Source organism: Vombatus ursinus, unplaced genomic scaffold, assembly GCF_900497805.2.
Source record: "Vombatus ursinus unplaced genomic scaffold, bare-nosed wombat genome assembly UNPS02011572.1, whole genome shotgun sequence".
In the NCBI taxonomy this organism is placed as follows: Eukaryota; Metazoa; Chordata; class Mammalia; order Diprotodontia; family Vombatidae; genus Vombatus; species Vombatus ursinus.
Window position 1 is genome coordinate 2496117 of NW_020951350.1, and position 11325 is coordinate 2507441.

Consider the following 11325-nt stretch of genomic DNA (forward strand, 5'->3'; position numbering starts at 1 on the left):
TCAGGGATGGAAAGATCAAGTGCAGGCATTTTTTTTAAAGGACGGGGGAAATCTGGGCATGTTTGTAAGCAGTAGGGAAGTAGGACAAGCTGAAAATTGGTCAGGAGACAGAGACAGACACAAGAACACAGACAGGGAAAGAATGATCAATGGAACAGCCCCTAGAAACATAGAATTAAGGATACAAGTAAAGTGGTCATCAAAGAGAGTTGAGAATGATATTGGGGTGATTTGAAGGAAGAGCTGGGGAGAAGTAGGAACTTGTGAAGGATGTACTCGACTATCCCAGTTGAGGGAGTAAAAGGAGACTTTGAAAGGATAGGGAAAGACATTTACTAGCTGTGTGACCCTGGGCAAGTCACTTAACCCTGACTGCCTCACCAAAAAGAAGAAAAAGGACAGGGAAAGGAAAGATTCAAGAATAAATAATAGTGTAAAGTTGAGTGGTAATCTCAGGAGTCAAGATTTTGAAGGGAAGAAAGTGAGGCCAGGGTAGGGGTGAAAACCTAGGAAAGCAGGGAGCAGGGAAGATGAATAATATGTTTAGGGGAGCTGAGAAATAGAAAAAGGTAAAAGGATAGGAAGTTCCAGGAAAAATTCAAAACTCAACTTACCATCTTTTTCTCCTAAACCATACTCCTCTTTATAAATTCACTCTGAAGCACAAGTATTTTCTCAGGCTTTGAAGTTCAAGAACACTTGGCATGATCTTTAACATTTTTATCTTTTTTTCTTTATTTTATTTTTTCCCCAATACATTTAACATATCTTTTTCCCAACACGCCTTATATCCAATTAGTTACTAAGTTCTGTCCATTCTACCTCCACAACATGGTGCATATTCATCTCTCTTTTCTCTCCTCCCACTGCCGCCATTCTGATAAGGCCCTCATTACCACCTTTCTAGATGACTGAGACCTTATATCCACACTCCTTTTCTGCCTCCAAACCATCATTCATACCATTGCCAGAAAATATATCTCATACTGGATGTAGAGGTGGTCTTGTCACTCTTTGGCTCAAAAATGTTCAATAGTTCCTTACTATCAAATGAATTCAGATTTCTTCACCCAGCACTCACAACCCTTCGCACAATGGTTTTATTCTTATCCAGTAATACTCTCCTGCACAAGCTCAGTGCCTAAGCCAAACTTGTCTACTTACTGTCCCTTCCAGCTCTAAATCTCTAAATCCATTTTCCCTTCCTCCTACAGGACATTCCATTTCCCATCTCCATGCCTTTGAACAGGACATCTCTCATTCTTAGACATCACTTCTGCCTCTTGATATCCCTAGCTTCCTTCGACACCCAGCTCAACAGTATGTCCTATACAAAACCTTTCCTAATCAGCCCAGTCATTAATAACCTTTCCTCCCACCTCATATTAACTTAATATTTATTTTACATACTTTGCACTTACTTATCTGTGTATGTGTTGTGTCACCAAGTAGAATATTGGTTCTTTGAGAACAGAGACTGTCTTCTTTTTGTCCTCATACCCCCAACACCTGGCATAATGACTCAGACAGGAAGACATATTGAATTGACTATTCTCTACTCTCCTAACACTTTCTATGTTTCCCACCTCCAAGCCTTTTCTCACCCTTTTCCCCATGCATGGAACATTCTCCTTTCCTGTCACCTGTTGCATTTTTTACCCCTACTTTAAAGCTCAGCTCAAATGCCATTGTCCGTAATTGCTGCTGGTCATGACTTTCCCCCTCAGACCTCACGTGATGTTTTGATTTGTTAATTCTTTGATGTACTCATCATGTAACTGTGTATTGTAATTATCGATTTGTGTTCTATCCCTCTAGTGAACCATGCCGACTCTGTTATATCAAAGCTTTGTACTATACCTCCCCTGATTATGCAGTGCTCTGACCACAGCAGACATTTAACAGATGTTTACTAAAAAAAGCAGAATTGGAAAAAGAAACATCCAAATCCCTTACCCCTTTGCCTAGAAGTTTAAGTTTATTGGACTGTAATTTCCCTCAATTGAAATGGGTACCACTTCTCAAACCAGGGAGGCAGAAAGTTTATCACTTCTCCAATCCTCAGGCAGAAATCTGGGAAATAGAGCCAGCTGGGGGGTTCTTTCCCCCTGCAACACTTAGCTCAGATCACAAAGGTATTTTTCGTACCAGTCATTACACGATCTCTTTGCCCCATGCTCACACTTTGGGGGACATTCCAAGTTCACTTACCTCATTCCCATGTGGTTGAGCAGTCTGACCTCAATTCCACATCAGCACCCTTAATTCTTGGTGGGTTAACCTTGATATCAAGTAGTAAAGCCCACCACACCCACACTGACAACCCACACCCACACCACTTGATTCCACCTGGACCTCAGGTGTGGGGTCTCCTACTTAAAGCACATTCTCCTTTAGAATTCAAGCACGTTCTGCTAGACTCCAACCTAATCAGTGAGGACAACCTTGACCTGCTTCCTACCTTCCTTTCAAACCTGTCCAGAAGAGACAGTAACTTCTTCACCTGAAGTAATACACCCTAGTTTTCCTCTAAGGCCACCCCTACAGCTTTGTTAAACACCAAGAAACCAGATGGCATGTTAGGCAGACACACACACACACACACACACAGACACGGAAAAAAAAAAAAAAACTACCTGTCCCCAGAGGCCTCAAAACAATACACATATTTAAAGGAGGCATTCCTACATCTCTTCACTGAGCAATGTCCTTAGGAAAATCCTAGTGGACTGCAGAAGCCAGTTCTTAAAAAGAAGAGATAGCTTTAGCCCCTTGCCTATGCCTCAGTTGGAGTTTTTGCTTCCTTTTCCCTGGTACACTTGCAGCAATAATAATAACTTCCACTTATCTAGTGCTCTGTATATATTACAGATTATATATCTCCCCTATACAATGTAAATGCCTTAATGGCAGAGAATGTTTCTTTTTGTCTTTGTTTCCTAGATACTTAATAATCTGTTTATTGATCAGTTTATCAATTGCCACCTTCTCCATCTTCTTCCATCTTTTCTCAAACCTCTGAAAAAGCAGACTTTAGGGTGAGAAGGAAAGGTCAAAGGAGTAGCAGTTTGGCAAGTTTTATTAAAGAAGGCAAATTATCCCAGATTGAAGGGGAAGCGAGTTTGTTGGCTTTCATGCCCAGAGTCCCTCAGAAGGATGTAACTGATGAAAAGCGATCAGTCCCTGGCTGATGTCATTTCTGGGGCAGATAGCATCCATTCATCTGCTTCTATAGGCATACATAGAGTGTTGGACAATGTGTCTAAGCATGTAGGCAACCCTGTCCAGATTCTGTGGAGACTATTTGTGTACTTTACCAGGAATGAGGTAGAGAGGGAGGATGGTAGGGGAAAGTAAGAGTCCATGCTGATAAGGTTTAGGGAGGGGTAGTAAGTTTTAACTGGTTGATGCTGTGAACTCTGTACTGAATTTAGGAAAGCTGGGACATGGAGAAAGAGAGAAAAGGCTAAATGGAACCGGAAGACTCTGGTTGAGTCAGAGAGAAGGAACTGGAACCTATGATCCTGACTCATTTCCTCTGACCTACTGTAACAGCCTCCTGGGACTCGGAAGTCCTGGGTTCTAGTTTTAGATTTAGTCAGTTCTATCTTTGACTGACCTCAGGTAAGTCACTCTCTAAGCCTCAGTTTCCTTATCCACAAAAAGCTAAGACAGGAGTGGGGAACCTGTGGCCTCGAGGCCACATGTGGCCTTTTAGGTGCTTGGGTGTGGCCTTTTGACTGAGTTCAAGTTTTACAGAACAAATCCTTTTATTAAGGGGATTTGTTCTGTGAAGTTTGGATTCAGTCAAAGGGCTACACTTGAGGACCTAAAGGGCTACGTGTGGTCTTGAGGCTTCGGGTTCCTCACCCCCTGAACTAGGATGTCTACCTCATAGGATTGCACAAATGAAATAATGAAAGGTAGGTCAGAATGTCATGAAATCCAAATGCCCTTACTAGTCTCAGTCCTGGATCCAAGTCCCTAGTCCCATGTAGTATGTGTAAATAGAAATATTTAGAAGCAGAGGTCCTGGGTTGAGAATCCCTGCTCTATTACTAATTTCCTTAATCTCTCTGGGCCCAAGTTTTCTCATCTGTAAAAATGAAGGGTTTTTTGTTTTTTGTTTTTTGTTTTTTTTTATTTTATGACTTCTAAGTTACTTCCAGCTCTAAATCTAATAACCTATGACAATCTTTAGGATTCATGCAGACCCTTCTGCATTTTCCCCAACCCAGGAAGACTAAATATCTCCCTCCTTTAGAGGTACACAAATAAGGAGATGTTGTTCCAACCCAAAGGCTCACATTTTGCCCTCTTGAAGTTCTTTCTGGGACTAATTGTTGATTCCTAGGTCAGTCAGATGGAATTCTAATTACATCTCACTGTGGATCAGGATAGGGGCCAGACTCTAAAAAGTCTAAAATTCTCCTGGCAGAATTTTAGCAGCTGTCCATCTCTTTCCAGTTTGTTATATAGGATGATTTCATTGGATCTTGCACCTAGGACCACAGGATTAGGGGCTGGAAAGGATCTTAGAGCTCCTCTAATCTAACCTCTTCATTTTAAAGTTAAGAAAATTGAGGCCTAGGAAGATGAAGTTCAATTCACAGCCACCCAAACCTCAAGACTCATGTGGACTGGCTCTGATCCTGAGGCCTTACCTAAAAGGATCATATTCTTACTTTTTGACTCATTATGTATTCACCCCAGAGTTTACTCTGAGGCAGGCTCCAAAATAAAACTTATGTAAAGCTTGTGTCTAGGCTTCCTTAAATGTGGTTGAAAAGATTGCTCGCTCCCATAGAAGTACTCAAAATAATAAATGCAAATCAGGTGTGGGACAGCTATTTTTTCATTCCACAGAAAAAGCAGAAGATGCAAAGGAGTTACAGAAGCCCATAAGTGTATACAGAAAATACATAAGACATTCAAATACTCATAAACTCCCCCTGGAAGGGAATGAAACTTGGACTTGTAATTGGGACACACTTTTGGCATTTCTGGGAGTCCCTCTTTCCAACAAGATCCTAAATTGTCTCTCCTTCCCCTCCTCCTTCCCTGCTCCCCCTGTTCCTAGTACCATAATGTGGTTTTGACTCCCCTCAGAGGGTAAACAAAATGTTTCAGCTACTCAACATGAACTTCCTTTCCCATCAGACCTTCACTGTTTGAATTACTCATTGAAATGACAGAGATTGGCAAAGTTCCCAAGTGACAATTACTCTTTACTTTCCTTCCAACTTCTGGGGCCACATGGGTGATTCTCTTCTTTTACCAAGGCAAAAATCTCAGGAAATCTCCCTTTCTCTCTAAAAAATCCAATTCCTAAACTGCGGAACTTGGGAACTCTAGAACTTTTGAAGTTAACCATAAGGCTGTCTGTCCAGGAAGTTTGGTAAGCTCTTCAAATTGATCAAGACTCTACTAAACAACTCCCATTAAGTCAACAACCAATTAGTATCTTTATGTACAAGGTACGGGGCAGTCCATAAGACAAAACTCAAACATTCTCTGGCCTGATTACATACTACTGCAGGAATGCAAATACACACAGATAAGTAAATGCAAGATAACTTAAGAAAAGAGAACACTAAGGAGGATGGGGGGGAAGGGGGGGGTGCCAGTGGGTCATTTAAAATTTCAAGGACAAGGTAACACTTCAACTAGGCCTTGAAGGAAGATAGGTAGCAGAGCTATAGTTCAAACCTAGAGACTCTGATTCTTTCCAATTCAGTTCAAATAAATACATGAGCATTACTCTGCATTTCTTACCTCCTTTAAGCTTTATTAGCATCTTGAACATAGTATAGTAGTGCACCAATTACTTGGGGCAAAGCAAAATAATTACATTTACTCACATACAATAAACCTTACAACTTTCACATCTTTAAAAAACATTCAATATATATTATGTCCAGAAACAAAAATGACAATTGTTGGAGGGATTATGTTTTCCTTTTTTGACTTGAGGAAGGAATTTGGGAGAAGAAGCAGAAATAGCAATGGTGTTGTCATCAAGAGAAAGAAGAAAAGAAACAAAAGAACATCATTAGAACATTTTTTAATGTACAGAAGAAAACAAAAGGAACTTCAGAAGGAAATGGACAAGCAGAACAGCTTTAAAAGTAATTTATTGAATTATACACTTTTCTTTTTAAAAGAAAGCTATAAATAATAGAGATTTATGGTTTGACATCTAATCCTGTTCTTTTTGCATACAGAATTTTTTGTGTTTTTCAGTTCTCTTTGTATATGGGATTTTCTTGTGTTCATTAAATTTATTATTTTTTAAAAATGTAATCTGTCCTTTTACTACAGTCACTTGTTTTACAATTCGACATTAAGTTCACAAGATTTCCATACGTATCCTTTAACACTTTATCATGAAACCATGCCTTTATCATATTGGATTGAATTGTATGGATTCCTTTGACGAATAGTCAATTGTTCTGAACTGAGCCTTGATTACTGCCCATAAGTTGTGAATGGAGTTTTAATCACAGGAGTTCTTATGCCCAAAGGGCTATAAAACTGTGCATGCCCTTTGACCCAGCAATACTATTACTAGATCTGTGTCCCAAAGAGAGATTTTTAAAAAGGGGAAGGACCTATTTATACGAAAATATTTATAGCAGTTCTTTTCTTGGTGGCAAAATATTGGAAATTGGGGGGATGCCCATCAATTGCAATGAACAAGTTATGGTATATGATTATCATGGAATGTCACGGTGCTATAAGCAATGGTGAGCAGGTGGATTTCAGAAAAACCCGGAAAGACTTATATGAACTGATGCAAAATGAAGTGAGCAGAACCAGTAAAACACTGTACACAGTAACAGCAATATTGTACAATGTTCAACTGTGAATGACTTAGCTATTCTCAGTAATACAATGATCCAAGACAATTCCAAAGGACTCATGATGAAAAATGCTATCCATCTCCAGAGAAAGAACTAATGGAGTCTGAATGCAGATTGAAGCATATTATTTTTCACTTTCTGTATTTGTGTGTGTGTGATTATTTTTTTTCCTATGGGCCTGTGCTTTCTTTCACAGCATGACTAATATGGTAATATGCTTTGCATGACTGGACATTTATAACCTATATCAAATTGCTTACTGTCTCAGGGAAGGGGGCAGACAGGGAGGAAGGGAGAAAATATGGAACTCAAAAATTTTAAATGAATGTTAAAAATTGTCTTTATGTGTAACTGGGAAAAAATAAAATAATTTTTTTTAAATCACATGAGTTCTTAGGCCAGTGAAACATTTATTTCCATCTCATGTAAGTTTCTTAATATTCTGTGCCAGGTAGCACAATTCAAGGTCATGTTTCAGAATTCCATTTGGGAATTTCTGCAATTTTGGAACAATTCTACTTCTAATTCTATCAGTATGTTTACCATAATTCATCATTCCCTTCAATGAAGACAAGATTTCTGGGCCCACTGAAAGTTTAAAAGTCCCCAAAACATTTTTAGAGGAATATTTTACAGTCTAATGGAGATGCTCAGATCTCACAGGTTTACTCAAGCTTCTCAACAAAGAAGAACTGACAAAGGTTTTGGCATTGAATGAAAAAGTGAGTTTCATCAGTAGAATTAACTGTTTTCCCATCCTCAGTACTCCAGTCTTTATGCTGTTTTGCCCATGACAGGTGTTTTTTTCTTCATAGCAACGATCAGCAGCTGTTGTGGTGGTGGTGGTGGTGGTGGTGGTGATGTGTGTATGTATGTGAGTGTGCGTGTGTGTTTTTAACTGACCTTACTTCTAAATTCTGTTTTTCCAGTTCCAATAATCTTACACTGCACTATACTCTCTGAAGGTCTTTGCTTGTTTTCTGAAGATTAATTAAGCTGCAAGAGTTGGTCAGTTCTTGGTGTTGTTTTTCATTTTCAACAAGCACTTTTCTTTGTGCCTCAGTGGGACTGATCATGTTTTATCATGGGCTTCAGTGATCCTTGAAGTGCTGCTTGACTACCTCATACCAATAGTGACCACAGTATCTCTACCAGTCCCTTAAAGAGAAGCTCTTTAAGAACTACAACTTTTATACATTTCCTTGGAGCAACATTCATTCTTTAAAACCACAACATTATAATATGATTGTACATGTATAGCCTATATCAGATTGCATGCCATCTTGGGGAGAGGGGTGGGAAGAGAGGAGGAAAAATTTATAACTCAAAATCTTATAAAAGTGAATGTTGAAAACTAAAATTAATTTAATTTAAAAAAACCCACAATATTGAGAGCTCAAATGAAAAAGAACAATAAAACAATTGTATAGGGCACAAATTCAGCAGTCAACTGACAAGAGAACTAACTAAAGGTGGGGATACCAGCTCAATTGGGTTTCATCAGGTCAAGATCAGAGGTTCTGAGGCAGCCTGGCATAGTAGAAGTACACATATGTAACCATTACTGTCACAAAATAAAACCATATAAAAATTATGATCCTAATCAATTGGCACACTAATGTAAGTACTTGGCAAATGTTGAATGATGTTGACTAACTGAGGTTTGGAGGATGGAGTAGTGAGTAAGACAACAGACTGGGCGGATAAAACTTTTAATTCCAAGTCTTCTTTTCTGCTTATCCCAAGGGCACTTTCTGTAAAGAGAAAGTGTTATAGTCTGTCAAAGAGTTAAAGGCTGTTATAAACAGCCTTCCCTAGTTTGGGAATTGGGATACTGGCTCTTTCACTAACTGACTGTGTGACCTTGGAGAACTCATTTCACTTCACTGGACCTTAGTTTCCTCATATGTAGAATGAAGTGGCTAGTCTAGGGAGTCTCTAAAGTCCTTCCCAACTCTAATGGTCCATTATCATTCTAAAGGCCAGTTTATCCAGTCCTTCCTGTTTAAGTGCTCCACTACCTTGGAGTTTATGGACAAGGGCATTGTCCATTCATTTCATTCATTCATTTATTCATTATATGTTTGTTAAATTCCTACTATGTTCAATGAACTGTGCTGAGCTGAATGAGAGATACAAAGATAAATAAGACATAGTCCCTGGATTAGAATTTAAGTTCCTATTTTCAGGTCATATGAGCAAAAAAATAGAGGACTAGACATTTTCTCTGATTCCTCATAATCTCTCAAAATTCTCCAAAACAGATATTAAGCATGAAGGATGAAGCAACTTTAGCTTTATCCATGGTCTATGATACCCAGAATACAAAAAGAAGATTAAAAAAAATGAACTGATGCTCACTGACCCTGAGCTCATTCAGCACCCCTCTCCCACCTCCCAGCAGGAAGTCTGCACTAGCAGACTTAGGAGATACACAAACTTACAACAAAACCCACCCGTATACCCTGGTACCCACTCCCTCCTTCCAGTGCTGTGAAAACCCGAGCTCCAGGCTGTGGAAGTTTGCTTGGAACTTGACAATCCACTCGGCCACAGCCCTTCAGAAACAAAAACCTATCAGAGGCTACAACCCTGTAGCACCAGTGCTACAAAGCTCTTAACTACTAGTGCCAGGCTAGAGAATTGAGGAACAGAAGGGATAGAACAGGCCACCATGGGAGAGGGAGGGTGTTTCTGTGCAGCATTCCTCCAAACCTGAGAAAAAGATCATAGTCTCCAGATGGGGCCAATTCTGACCACACAAAAATGAGCTAGGGCAGAGACCCAGGCTGGTGAACCATGAATTGCCCAGTATGTGAGAAGTCGGAGACACTTTGACATAGAGTCCCTAAAGAAACTACAATCAGAGGGTAGAGAATGTTAAAGAAAATAGGAGTGAGTGTTAAAGAAAATAGGAGGGGAGGGGCAACTAGGTGGCACAGTGGATAGAGCACTGGCCCTAGAGTCAGGAAGACCTGAGTTCAAATCTGGCCTCAGACACATGATACTCACTAGCTGTGTGACCCTGGGCAAGTCACTTAACCTTGATTGCCTTGCCAAAAAAAAAAAAATAGGAGGGGAAAAGTATAAAATTGCCAAGGATTTCAAGAAGAAGAAAACTCAAAGACCTTGAATATAAGCAAAGAAATCTACAGGAAAAACAGTAACAACCAAAGGAAATATCATCTCCAGATCTAGTAAATGAGATTAGACATCTATGAACAGATACTACAAAACAAAGAAAAAACTTGATAAAACTTGTTAAAACAGAAGATCCTTTGGAATTGGAGGAGAACATACTGTTCCTGAGTGGTTCACAAGAGAAATGAGAATTATGAGAGTAGAATTTATGTCCTGCACAGCAAAAATAATAAGCAAAATAGAAAAACTGGAATTTGTAATGGCAAGCCTCACCACAGAAACAAAAAAGAGAACAATAGATTGCAAATATATAGATGTGAAGATCAATCTAGAAGAGAAGCAAAAAACAATAACATTTAAAGAAAATATGCTCACTATGCAAGCAAAACATAGTGATCTCAAAAACAGGATGTATAAAGACAACCTAAGGACTCTAAGTTTCTCAAAAGAACGCTACAGGACAAAAGGCCTTTATACCACAATGAAGGAACTAATAGAAGAGAACTGCTCAAAACTTCTGACCTTGGAGAATGAAATTCCAATCAAAAGAATTCACAGATTGCCTCCAGAAAAAAACAAAACAAAACAAAACAAAACCCAAGACTGCAAATTCCAAGACATATAGTGGTTAAATTTCATAATTCAATTCACAAACAATAAGTTCTGAGGACAATCAGAAGAGAGACCTTCAAATACAAGGAAGGGAAAATCGAATAACACAAGACTATTCTGGACCCTAGGTGCAGAATACAACCCACATAGGAAGGAATGGAGTAATGTGTTCTGAAGAGCAATGGAGTTCAGGATGTAGCCCAAGGCGACCTACCCTGCAAATCTGAGCTTAACCACACATGGGAAAAAAAGTGGATATTCAATAATAAAGAAGAGTTTGGAATATTTTTGGAAAGAGAACCAGAACTGAAGAGATGATTTGTTTCTCAAATGCTTCAAATAATAGAAATACAGGAAGAGTGAATAAATGCAACAGCAACAGGGTAACACCAGAGAAACCAGCAAGAGACTTCTTTCTTTTTTTTTTTTTTTACCTTGAAAGCAGAAAGGAGTTTATTGCTTTCTCATGAGAAAGGGTACCGCCCGTGGTTGCCCTAATGGCACTGGCCAGGGAGGTGTATAGGTACCCATCACCTTAATGGCGCGAAAAGACTTTTTTCTAAATGAAGACAGTGGTGAAGATGATAATCTGGTAGAGACAACAGTAAAGACATGGACAGAAGGCATTATGGGCAGCAACACTCTGCCTACAGGTAAATCTTGTGTGTGTGTGTGTGTGTGTGTGTGTGTGTGTGTGTGTGTGTGTGTG

The 11325-nt window shown here is 39.3% G+C and overlaps 1 protein-coding gene across 2 annotated transcripts in view; it reads right to left on the reverse strand.

Annotated features, from left to right (window-relative positions):
* The window catches only part of FAM13B (family with sequence similarity 13 member B), a 173711-nt gene that overhangs the window by 135188 nt on the left and 27198 nt on the right, over positions 1-11325 (reverse strand). The window lies entirely within an intron of this gene.